Source organism: Myotis davidii, unplaced genomic scaffold (genome assembly GCF_000327345.1).
Source record: "Myotis davidii unplaced genomic scaffold, ASM32734v1 scaffold736, whole genome shotgun sequence".
Taxonomy (NCBI): domain Eukaryota; kingdom Metazoa; phylum Chordata; class Mammalia; order Chiroptera; family Vespertilionidae; genus Myotis; species Myotis davidii.
In genome coordinates this window covers 202,555-212,806 of record NW_006287431.1, presented here as the reverse complement: position 1 = coordinate 212,806, position 10,252 = coordinate 202,555, and positions in this window count along the sequence as shown.

Here is a 10,252-nt window from a genome sequence, read left to right as displayed (position 1 = left end):
CCCTCCATGGCTCCCACCCTGTCCCCCTCCATGGCTCCCACCCTGCCTCCCTCCTGCACTTGCCCCCAGGAGCTCTTCTCTCCTACAGCTAGAGGGACTCAGACTTCCCAAGTCAGATCAGGTCCCTCGCCTCTCAGAACCTTCCCGGGGCTCCATCTGACTCAAAGTGAAAGCCAGAGTCCCCACTGTGGCCTGTGCCCCTCTCACCTCATCGCCCCCATTCCCCACCTGGCTTGCTCCTCTCCAGCTAACTGAACCTCCTTGCACCGGACACGTTCCCACCTCAGGACCTCGCACTGGCTGTTCCTCCTTTCCATCCGGCTCACTCCCTCACCAGCGGAGAATGGGTAAGTGATTGGGCACAGCACACGGTGGGATCATGCACCACCATGAGAACAGTCTAAAGCTACACACAGTAGCAGCAATGAGTCTTAAGCTGTGTCGAGTGGAAAAGGCCAGTCACTAAAGAGAATATATTTTCTGATTCTATTTATACAAAATTCAAGACAGGAAAAAGCAATCTGTGCAGCCGGAAGTCAGAATGATGGTGAATTTGAGGGGAGGGGACTGCCAGGGGGGCTAGGAATGTTTCTTGGTCTGGGAGTTGGGAGCGCAGGTGTGTTCAGCTGGTGAAAATTCACCTCACTCTGCGTGTGTGGTTTGTACTGGTTTGCATGTGCATCTACTTCAAGAATCAGTTTAGAAGAAAACAAAAACCAAAGAAATGAAACTCCATGTTCCCAGCACCAGCCTAGGAAGCAAGACATTCCCGCACTCAGGCCCGTCTCCATCAAATGTGTTTTTATAGCTGCACATCCCCCTGCCACTTCAGTTCCTTCCCCCGGGTTATCAACCCCCCTCTCCCCCCCAGCGTGTTCCAGACCGCAGGCACCCAGTCCAGGGGAGAACTCAGGCGCCTGGGGCGAGGGTGGGAGGGTCTTCCCGGTGGAGCCAGGGCGGGAGGAGGTAATGTTAATTTGATGCTCTAGCCCTAAATCTTGATGGGAGGGGGCGGGTTTTGGGGCACCCCCAAGTGTTCAGGGCCCAGAGCCTTCCTGTAAAGTAGCCATTGGCAATGCAACCTGCAGGCATGTACTGTCTCCCTCAATCCGCCTTCTTCCCTCCCTCCCAACCTCTCTCTCTTCAAGAAAGAAAAAATCCTCACAATTATTTACATAAAGTTTTATTACAGAAAACTGTAACCAAAGGACCCACATTCAAACTTTGAATCTTTCAAAAAACTTTGAATAAATAGCAGTGCATTTTTTCCTCTTTTGTACTGTAATGTTTATTTTGAAATTCTTTTTTTGCCAGCATGACTTCATATGAATGAGGTTCAAGAAAAGAAATTGTTCACTGTTTGCATTTCTTTCCTGGCCACTGATACTGTTCATTTCACTTCCTGATGTTACTGGAAATACTTTTGTCATATAGGCCTGGTGGGGCTTGGCAGGCTCTGTGATGTGCGGGGGGAAGAGGAGGGTGTGGGGGACTTGGGGAGCCTCTCGGGTGGCTGAAGGGGAGTGGGTCCCAGAGGACACAAGGGTAGGACAGGCCCCAGGGACGCTGGGCTCGGGAAGGGGCACTGAAGGCAGTGTGGGGGTCGGCTGTGGGGAGAGGGATGGAAGGGGACATGAGTGCTGGCTGCTCTGTGTGGGCCTGGTGCCTGGACAAGGGGATGACTCAGCCTGGGAGGCTTAAATAAAGAAGAAAGAGCAGGTCCGAGCAACCTCTGTGATTGAGAGCTTCCTGGCACCTTTCCTAACTCACTGGGTCCTCACAGCACCACCTCACAGATGAGGAAACTGAGGCTCAGAAAGAGGAGGCCATTGGCTGGCCGGTGAGGCTCAGTGGTTGAGTGTAGACCCATGAACCTACAGGTCACCAGTTTGATTCCTGGTTGCAGGCTGGATCCTCAGTAGGGAATGTGCAGGAAGCAGGGATCTATGTTTCTCTCTTTCAGCGATGTTTTTTTTTTAAATTTTTTAAAAAATTGATTTCAGAGAGGAAGGGAGAGGGAGAAAGAGTTGGAAACATCAATGATGAGAGAGAATCATTGATTGGCTGCCTCCTGCACACCCCACAATGGGAACTGAGCCTGTAACCCGGGCATGTGCCCTGACAGGGAATCAAACCATGACCTCCTGGTTCATAGGTTGATGCTCAACCCTGAGCCATGCCAACCGGGCTCTCGTAGATGTTTCTCTCTCTCTATCCCACGCCTTTCCTCTCTCTCTAAAAAAATCAATTAAAAAACATTTTTTAAAGGTTATTAAAAGAAGGCTCTAGCTGGTTTGGCTCAGTGGATAGAGTGTAGGAACCTGCAAATTGAAGGGTCCTGGGTTCGATTCTGGTCAAGGACATGGACCTCAGTTGGAGGCTCCTCCCTGGTCCAGGGCTCTGGTCAGGGGGCATGCAGGAGGCAACTAATTGATGTACTGCTCTCACATCGATATTTCTCTCTGTCTTTCCCTCGCTCTTCTTCCACTCTCTCTAAAAATCAATGGAAAAATATTCTCAGGTGAGGATTTAAAAAAAAAGGAAGAAAGAAAGGAAGGAGGGAGGGAGAGAGGGAGGGAGGAAGGAAGGAAGGAAGGAAGGGAGGGAGGGGAGGCCCTAAGATGGAGAGAGGGGCTGGAGGCCTGGTCTTCTACACAACCCTGTTCTTCGAGATCTTAACTTCAGGGCTTAAACCACCTCTGATTATTGATTTTTCTCCCATTAGAAAAACAAATACAGAAACATGAAACCAGATACATGTACTGGCAACCACTAAGCCTGAGGAAATTTTGGGAGTGACAGAACGGCCATGCGTCCTGCTTGCAGTGGTGGTTACACAACTGCATATGTTGGTCAAAACTCATAGAGCTGTGCACACACACCCGTAACTTCTACTGTTCGTAAATGAGAGTAATAATAAACCGAGAGCACGACAGGCATGGCTCAGTGGTTGAGCGTCAACCGATGAACCAGGTCATGGTTCCAATCCTGGTCAGGACGTGGGCTCGATCCCTAGTAGGGGGCAGGCAGGAGGCAGCTGGTCAATGATTCTCTTCCATCATTTATGTTTCTATTTCTCCCTCTCTGAAGTCAATAAAAATATATTTAAAAAATAATAAATCAAAAACAATACAATGAATATACTTTGCCTGGATCCCAATTCAAACAAAACAACTGTAAAAAGACGTTTATGAAGCACAGGGAGATTTGAATGTGCCTGGGTGTTAGGTGACATTAAGGGGTTTGTTAGTTTTGTTCAGTGTGATCAGGCATCAGTGTGGTCCTGTGAGAAGGCCGCCTCCCCTTTCAGATGCTCATTTAGTCTGTAAGACTGAACAGGACGTCCATCGCTCCCATTTTTTTCAAGTTAAAATAAGCGGGGAGGGGAAGACAATGCACGAAACGGCAACATCTTGATGGTTCTTGACGGTGGGTGATAGGCCCATGTGGGTTTATTGTCTCTGCTTTTTTGTATGTTTAGAAATTTTCATTATGTAAGTGAAAAGTTCTGAAAATAAAATAGAGCCTTAGCCGGTTTGGCTCAGTGGATAGAGCGTCAGCCTTCAGATTGAAGAGAGAGCTCCCCATTCAGGGCTTTCTAACTCCACTTTGGATGAGGAGGGGTTTTAACATTTTTTACACCTCTGTTTTACCTCTTCCAGGTTTGATTCCGGTCAAGGGCATATACCCGGGTTTCAGGTTCCATCCCCAGTAAGGGACATGCAGGAGGCAGTCGATCAATGATTTTCTCTCATCACTGATGTTTCTCTCTCTCTCTCCCTCTCCCTTCCTCTCTGAAATCAATAAAAACATATTTTAAGTAAGTAAGTAAGTAAGTAAGTAAATAAATAAATAAATAAATAAAATAGCGCCCTGGCCGGGTAGCTCAGTTGGGTAGAGCGTCACCCTGCTACTCCAAGGTTTTGGGTTCCATCCCAGGTCAGGGCACACACAAGAAGCAATCAATGAATGCATAAATGAGGGGATCAACAAATCGATGTCTCTCTCTCTCTCTCTCTCTCATCAATAAATAAAAATTTAAAAATATAAGAAGTCTGTTGTTTGTTAAGCACAATTTGGAAGATACAGAAAACTAGAAAGATGGTTCCTCTGCCTGCCCCCACCACATGGCCCCCGTCCCGCATCACTATTGTACTTAACATTTTGATACATTTCCATTCAGCTTTTTCTGTTTCACTCAGGCTTTTAAAAACGTGTGTGTTTTACATAACTGTATGAGCAAATTGTTTATACAGCCCTGCTTTTTCCCTTAAAACATAAGCCATTCCCTTGTTCCCCGTCCTCTCTGTGTAAACACAATCTCTAGTGTTTGCACGATGTTTACTCAACGGGGCAGTGTTGCCAGACATTGAAGCTGTTTCCAATTTCCTCCCGTTATAAATAATGCCTCGATGCACATCCCTGTGCGTCCCAGAGGCGGGATTCCTGGGCCAAAGGGTGTGGACCCTTTGGCAACTCACAGTCAAAATTGCCTTAGAATTTCTGCCTGACCCAAAGCTGAAATGACCTCATACAGTTAAAGTGAGATTTCACTGCTATTTGTTATTTCCTAAAGGTTTGATTCATGACTCACATTCACGAGAGGATGTCTTTTTTTCCAACTTGCAGGACACAGAAACCCATTCACACTGGCCCATGTTAAAAGGAGGTTGGTCAGACAGCGAGTGAAGCTAACATTCAGCTTGGACAAACTATCCTGTTATGTCGATTGTTGAAATACTTAAACATTTCTGTGTTGCTTGGTAAATCGTGCTGTCCCACCAGACTATTCCAACCGCTTGGGTCCCTTCCCCAGGACTTCCCAGACCTTCCCCCCAGAACACCAGGCACAGCCGCAAACCCTTTAGTGCCCAACATACTGGTGGTTAAATATTTTCTTTAGTCTTTGATGCAAGTAACAGAAGAGCTGACTTAATTGGCTTAAATTCTAAAGGAAATGTGTAACTGGAAAACAGTGCAGCAATAGTCACCAAGGTCCCCATTTATTTTCAACCTTCTGTCAAACCTAATGAAATAGCCAGCTATTTTACCAGCAAAAAAATAGTTTATTTGGGAATACTAGAAAAATTGCAATTCAGAACAAGCAAACTATTGTGAACCACAGGCAAGTCTGGAGAACAAGAGAGGAGCATTATTTTTTTAAAAATATATTTTATTGATTTTTTACAGAGAGGAAGGGAGAGAGATAGAGAGTTAGAAACATCGATGAGAGAGAGACATCGATCAGCTGCCTCCTGCACATCTCCTACTGGGGATGTGCCGCAACCCAGGTACATGCTCTTGACCGGAATCGAACCTGGGACGTTTCAGTCCGCAGGCCGACGCTCTATCCACTGAGCCAAACCGGTTTCGGCAAGAGGAGCATTATTTAATAGAGAAAAAGGAGAAAGTTGTGAGGGGCGGTTATGAACAAAAGTCCATCGGAGAGAGACAGAGCCAGAGACAGTGTGTGTACTCAGGGTGGCAGTGGCTTTTCATTGGCTGGGCTGTTGCTAAGCAAGAAGAAAATCTTCCTTCCTCCTGCTGGGGTAGTAAAGTAAGTTTCTTTCTGCACTGATTTGTTAATTAAGCTGCCATTTTTTAGTACCCGAGGGAGAGCTCCCCATTCAGGACTTTCTAACTCCACTTTGAATGAGGTGGGGTTTTAACATTTTTTTTCACCTGTTTTATCTTTTCCAGTGACAGCTCCCAAGATAGCTGCGATCAGCCTTGTGGCCACATGGAACCTCATTCATACTAGTATATCACAGATGAAGGAGAACACCTTTAGCTCAGATTTTCCTGCCAAAGTAATGAGGCTGACTCTGATTGGCTACCTGAGTTCACATTCCTGTTCCAGAACCAATCACTGTGGCCTGGGGGACCTGAATGCTCTGATTGGCTGAGCCAAGTCATGTGTTTCTCACTGGTAAGGTTAGTGATTAAAACTAGCTGCTGAAGCCACAACCAGGTTCAAATTCCATTCTTAGCCAATCCTGTGGTCCTTTCTGCCCTGTTTCCCATCCATAAGAGAGATAATGATGACACGCCTCCTCGCGTTGCTGTGAGGACTAAATGAGTTGGTTGATACCAAGCACTTAGAATGGTGCCCATACACAGAAAGCACTTAAATGTTAGCTGCTCCTTTTGTCATTATATCATCATCTTTAGCTCCCAAGGCTCTGGTTCTATCCAAGCTCCTTATTTTTTTGCACATCATCCTCTTTCTAGTTAGTGTTGTGGGATAAAAGTCACCCCAAAACACGGTAGCTTAAAACAACAGTCAGCCAGAAAAACAGTGACTCTAAATGACACACTGGATGGGATGGATTTAATTGACGTTTATAGAACATTTCACCCCAAAGCTGATGAATATACATTCTTCTCAAGTGCCCATGGGTAATTCACAAAGATAGCCCACATGGTAGGACACAAAGCAAGTCTCTACAAGTTTAAGATTGAAATCATATCAAGAATCTTCTCAGCTCTAACCGGTTTGACTCAGTGGATAGAGCGTCGGCCTGCTGACTCAAGGGTCCCAGGTTCGATTCCAGTCAAGGTCATGTACCTTGGTTGCAGGCACATACCCAGTAGGGAGTGTGCAGGAGGCAACTGATTGATATTTCTCTCTCATTGATGTTTCTAAGTCTTTATCCCTCTCCCTTCCTCTCTGTAAAAAATCAATAACATATATTAAAAAACACACAAAAGCTTAATTATTAAAAAAAAGAATCTTATCAGAATGAAATTAGAAATCAATTACAGTAAAAACACCCCAAAACATTCAAATACATGAAGGCTAAATAGCATGTTATTAAACAATGAATTTGATATTCATCTTCTGAGATCAAGAAATAAAAAAAAAAACTTCCTGGAAACAAACGAAAATGAATACACACAACCCAAAATCTTTGAGACACAGCAAAAGCAGTCTTGAGAGGGAAGTTCATAGCACTACAGACATACCTCAAAAGACAAGAAAAATTAATGATAAACTATTGGACCCTATAACTTAAAAAATTAGAAGGAGAGCAACAGGAAAAGCCCAGAGTGAGTACACACAATCAATGATACCAAGAGCTGGTTCTTTGAAAAGATAAACAAATTGATGAACCGTTAGCCAGACTCATCATGAAACAGAGAGAACCCAAATAATAAAATCAGAAATGAAAGTGGAGAAGTAACCACAGACACCACAGAAATACAAAGGATTTGAAGAAAATACTATGAACAACTATATGTCAACTAGCTGGAAAACCTGGATGAAATGAACAAATTCCTAGAAAAATACAATCTCCCAAACTTCAATCAGGAAGAATCAGAAAACCTGAATAGGCCAATAGCAACTGATGAAATAGAAGCAGTAATTTAAAAAAACACCTCCCAGGAAACAAAAGCCCAGGTCTGGATGGCTTCATAGCGGAATTTTACCAAACATTCAATGCAAAACTAACACCAATACTCCTCAAACTATTCAAAAAAATCGAAAGGGGAGGAACACTTCCAAGCTCTCTTATGAGGCTAGCATTATCCTAATTCCAAAACCAGATAAAGACACTACAAAGGAAGAGAATTATGGGCCAATATCCCTGATGGACATAGATGCTAAAATCCTTAACAAAATATTAGCAAATCAGATCCAGCAATATATTAAAAAGATTATACACCATGACCAAATGGGATTTATTCCAGGGTTGCAAGGCTGGTACAATATTTGCAAATCAATAAATGTGATACATCACATAAACAAATTGAAAGATAAAAATCACACAATCATATCAATAGCTGCAGAAAAAGCATTTGACAAAATCCAACACACATTTTTTTTTAAGAATATATTTTATTGAGTTTTTACAGAGAGGAAGGGAGAGAGATAGAGAGTTAGAAACATCGATGATGAGAGAGAATCATCGATCGGCTGCCTCCTGCACATCTCCCCCTGGGGATGCGCCCGCAACCCAGATACATGCCCTTGACCGGAATCGAACCTGGGACCCTTCAGTCTGCTGGCTGATGCTCTATCCTCTGAACCAAACCAGCTAAGGCCCAACACCCATTTTTGATTAAAAAAAAAAACTCTCAGCAAAGCCCTAGCTGGTTTGGCTCAGTGGATAGAGCACTGGCCTGCGGACTGAAGGATCCAGGGTTCGATTCTGGTCAAGAGCACTTATCTAGGTTGCAGGCTTCTCCCCGACCTGGGTGCTGGTCCGGGCACGTGCAGGAGGCAACCAATTGATGGGTCTATCTCACGTCAATATTTTTCTCTGTCTTTCCCTCTCTCTTCCACTCTCTCTAAAAATCAATGGAGAAATATCCTTGGATGAGGATTTTAAAAAAACCCAAAAAACAACTCTCAGCAAAGTGGGAATAGAGGGAGCATATCTCAACATAATAAAGGCCATATATGACAATCCTACAGCAAACATCATACTCAATGGGCAAAAACTAAAACCATTTCCTCTAAGAATAGGAACAAGACAGCAATGTCCACTCTTATTCAACATAGTACTGGAAGTCCTAGCTACAGTAATCAGACAAGAAGAAATAAAAGGCATCCAAATTGGAAAGGAGGAAGTAAAACTCTCATTATTCGTAGACATGATATTGTACATAGATAACTCTAGAGACTCCACCAAAAAACTACTGGATTTAATAAATAAATTTGGCAATGTAGCACGATACAAAATCAACACCTAAAAATTGATGGTTTTTAAAAATATATATTTTGTTGACTTTTTTAGAGAGAGGAAGGGAGAGGGATAGAGAGATAGAAACATAGAGGAGAGAGAAATCCTCAATCGGCTGCCTCAAGCACGCCCCTCACAGGGGATCAGGCCCACAACCTGTGCATGTGGCCCTACTGGGAATCAAACCAGTGGCCTCTTGGTTCCTGCCTCGAGTCTCAACCCCTGAGCTACATCAGCTGGGCTTGATGGCTTTTTAAAAAACATGTATTTGTATTGATTTCAGATAGGAAGGAAGAGGGAGAGAGAGATAGAAATGTCAACAATGAGAATCATTGATCAGCTGCCTCCTGCACACCCCACACTGGGGATTGAACCGCAACTGGGGCATGTGCCCTGACCGGGAATTGAACCGTGACCTCCTGGTTCATAGGTCGACATTCAACCACTGAGCCACGACAGCCAGGCTTGGTGGCGTTTTTATACATCAATAATGAATTCTCAGAAAGAGAAACAAAACAAACAATCCCATTTACCATTGCAACAAAAAAATTTAAGATATTTAGAAATAAACTTAACCAAGGAAATGGTGTTGGAAAATTGGACAGATACATGCAATAAATAAAATGAAAAATGAAGCCAGATCACCAACTTACACCATACACAAGAATAAACACCATATAAGCATAACCAATGGACACAGACAGTAGCGGGGAGAGGGCATGTGCTGGGGGGTGGGAGTGGCCGGGGAGCGGTCAATGGGGAGAAAAGGAGACATGTGATACTTTAAACAATAAAGAATTTAATTAAAAAAAATAAACTCAAAATAGATAAAAGACTTAAATGTAAGTCATAAAACCATAAAAATCTTAGAAGAAACCATATGCAGCAAAACCTCAGACATCTCTCATAGCAATATGTTTTTTTTATACATTTTTATTGATTTCAGAGAGGACGGGAGAGGAAAAGAGAGATAGAAACATTTCAAAATATATTTTTATTTTTTTTCATAGAGAGAGGGAAGGAGCCTCCTGCACATCCCCTACTGGGGATCGTGCCTGCAACCAAGGTACATGTGCCCTTGACTGGAATCAAACCTGGAACCCCTCTATCCACTGAGCCAATCCGGTTAGGGCCATAGCAATATGTTTATGAATACATCTCCTAAGGCAAAGGAAACTAAGGAGAAAATAAACAAATGGGACTACATTAAAATAAAAAGCTTCTGCACAGCAAAATAATCCATTAACAAAACATAAAGGGAGCCCAGTGTATGGGAGAACATATTTGGCAATGATACATCTGATAAAGGGTTAGTACCCAAAATGCATAAGGAACTCATAGAACTTAACAAAAGGAAGACAAACAATCCAATAAAAAATGGGCAAAGGACCTAAATAGACACTTCTCCAAAGTAGGCATACACATGGCCAAGACACATGTGAAAAATGCTCAAAGTCACTGATCATCAAGGAGATGCAAATTAAAATGACAATGGCTCACAACCTGTCAGAATGGCTACCACCAACAAATCAACAAATGACAAGTGCTGGCGAGGATGTGGAGAA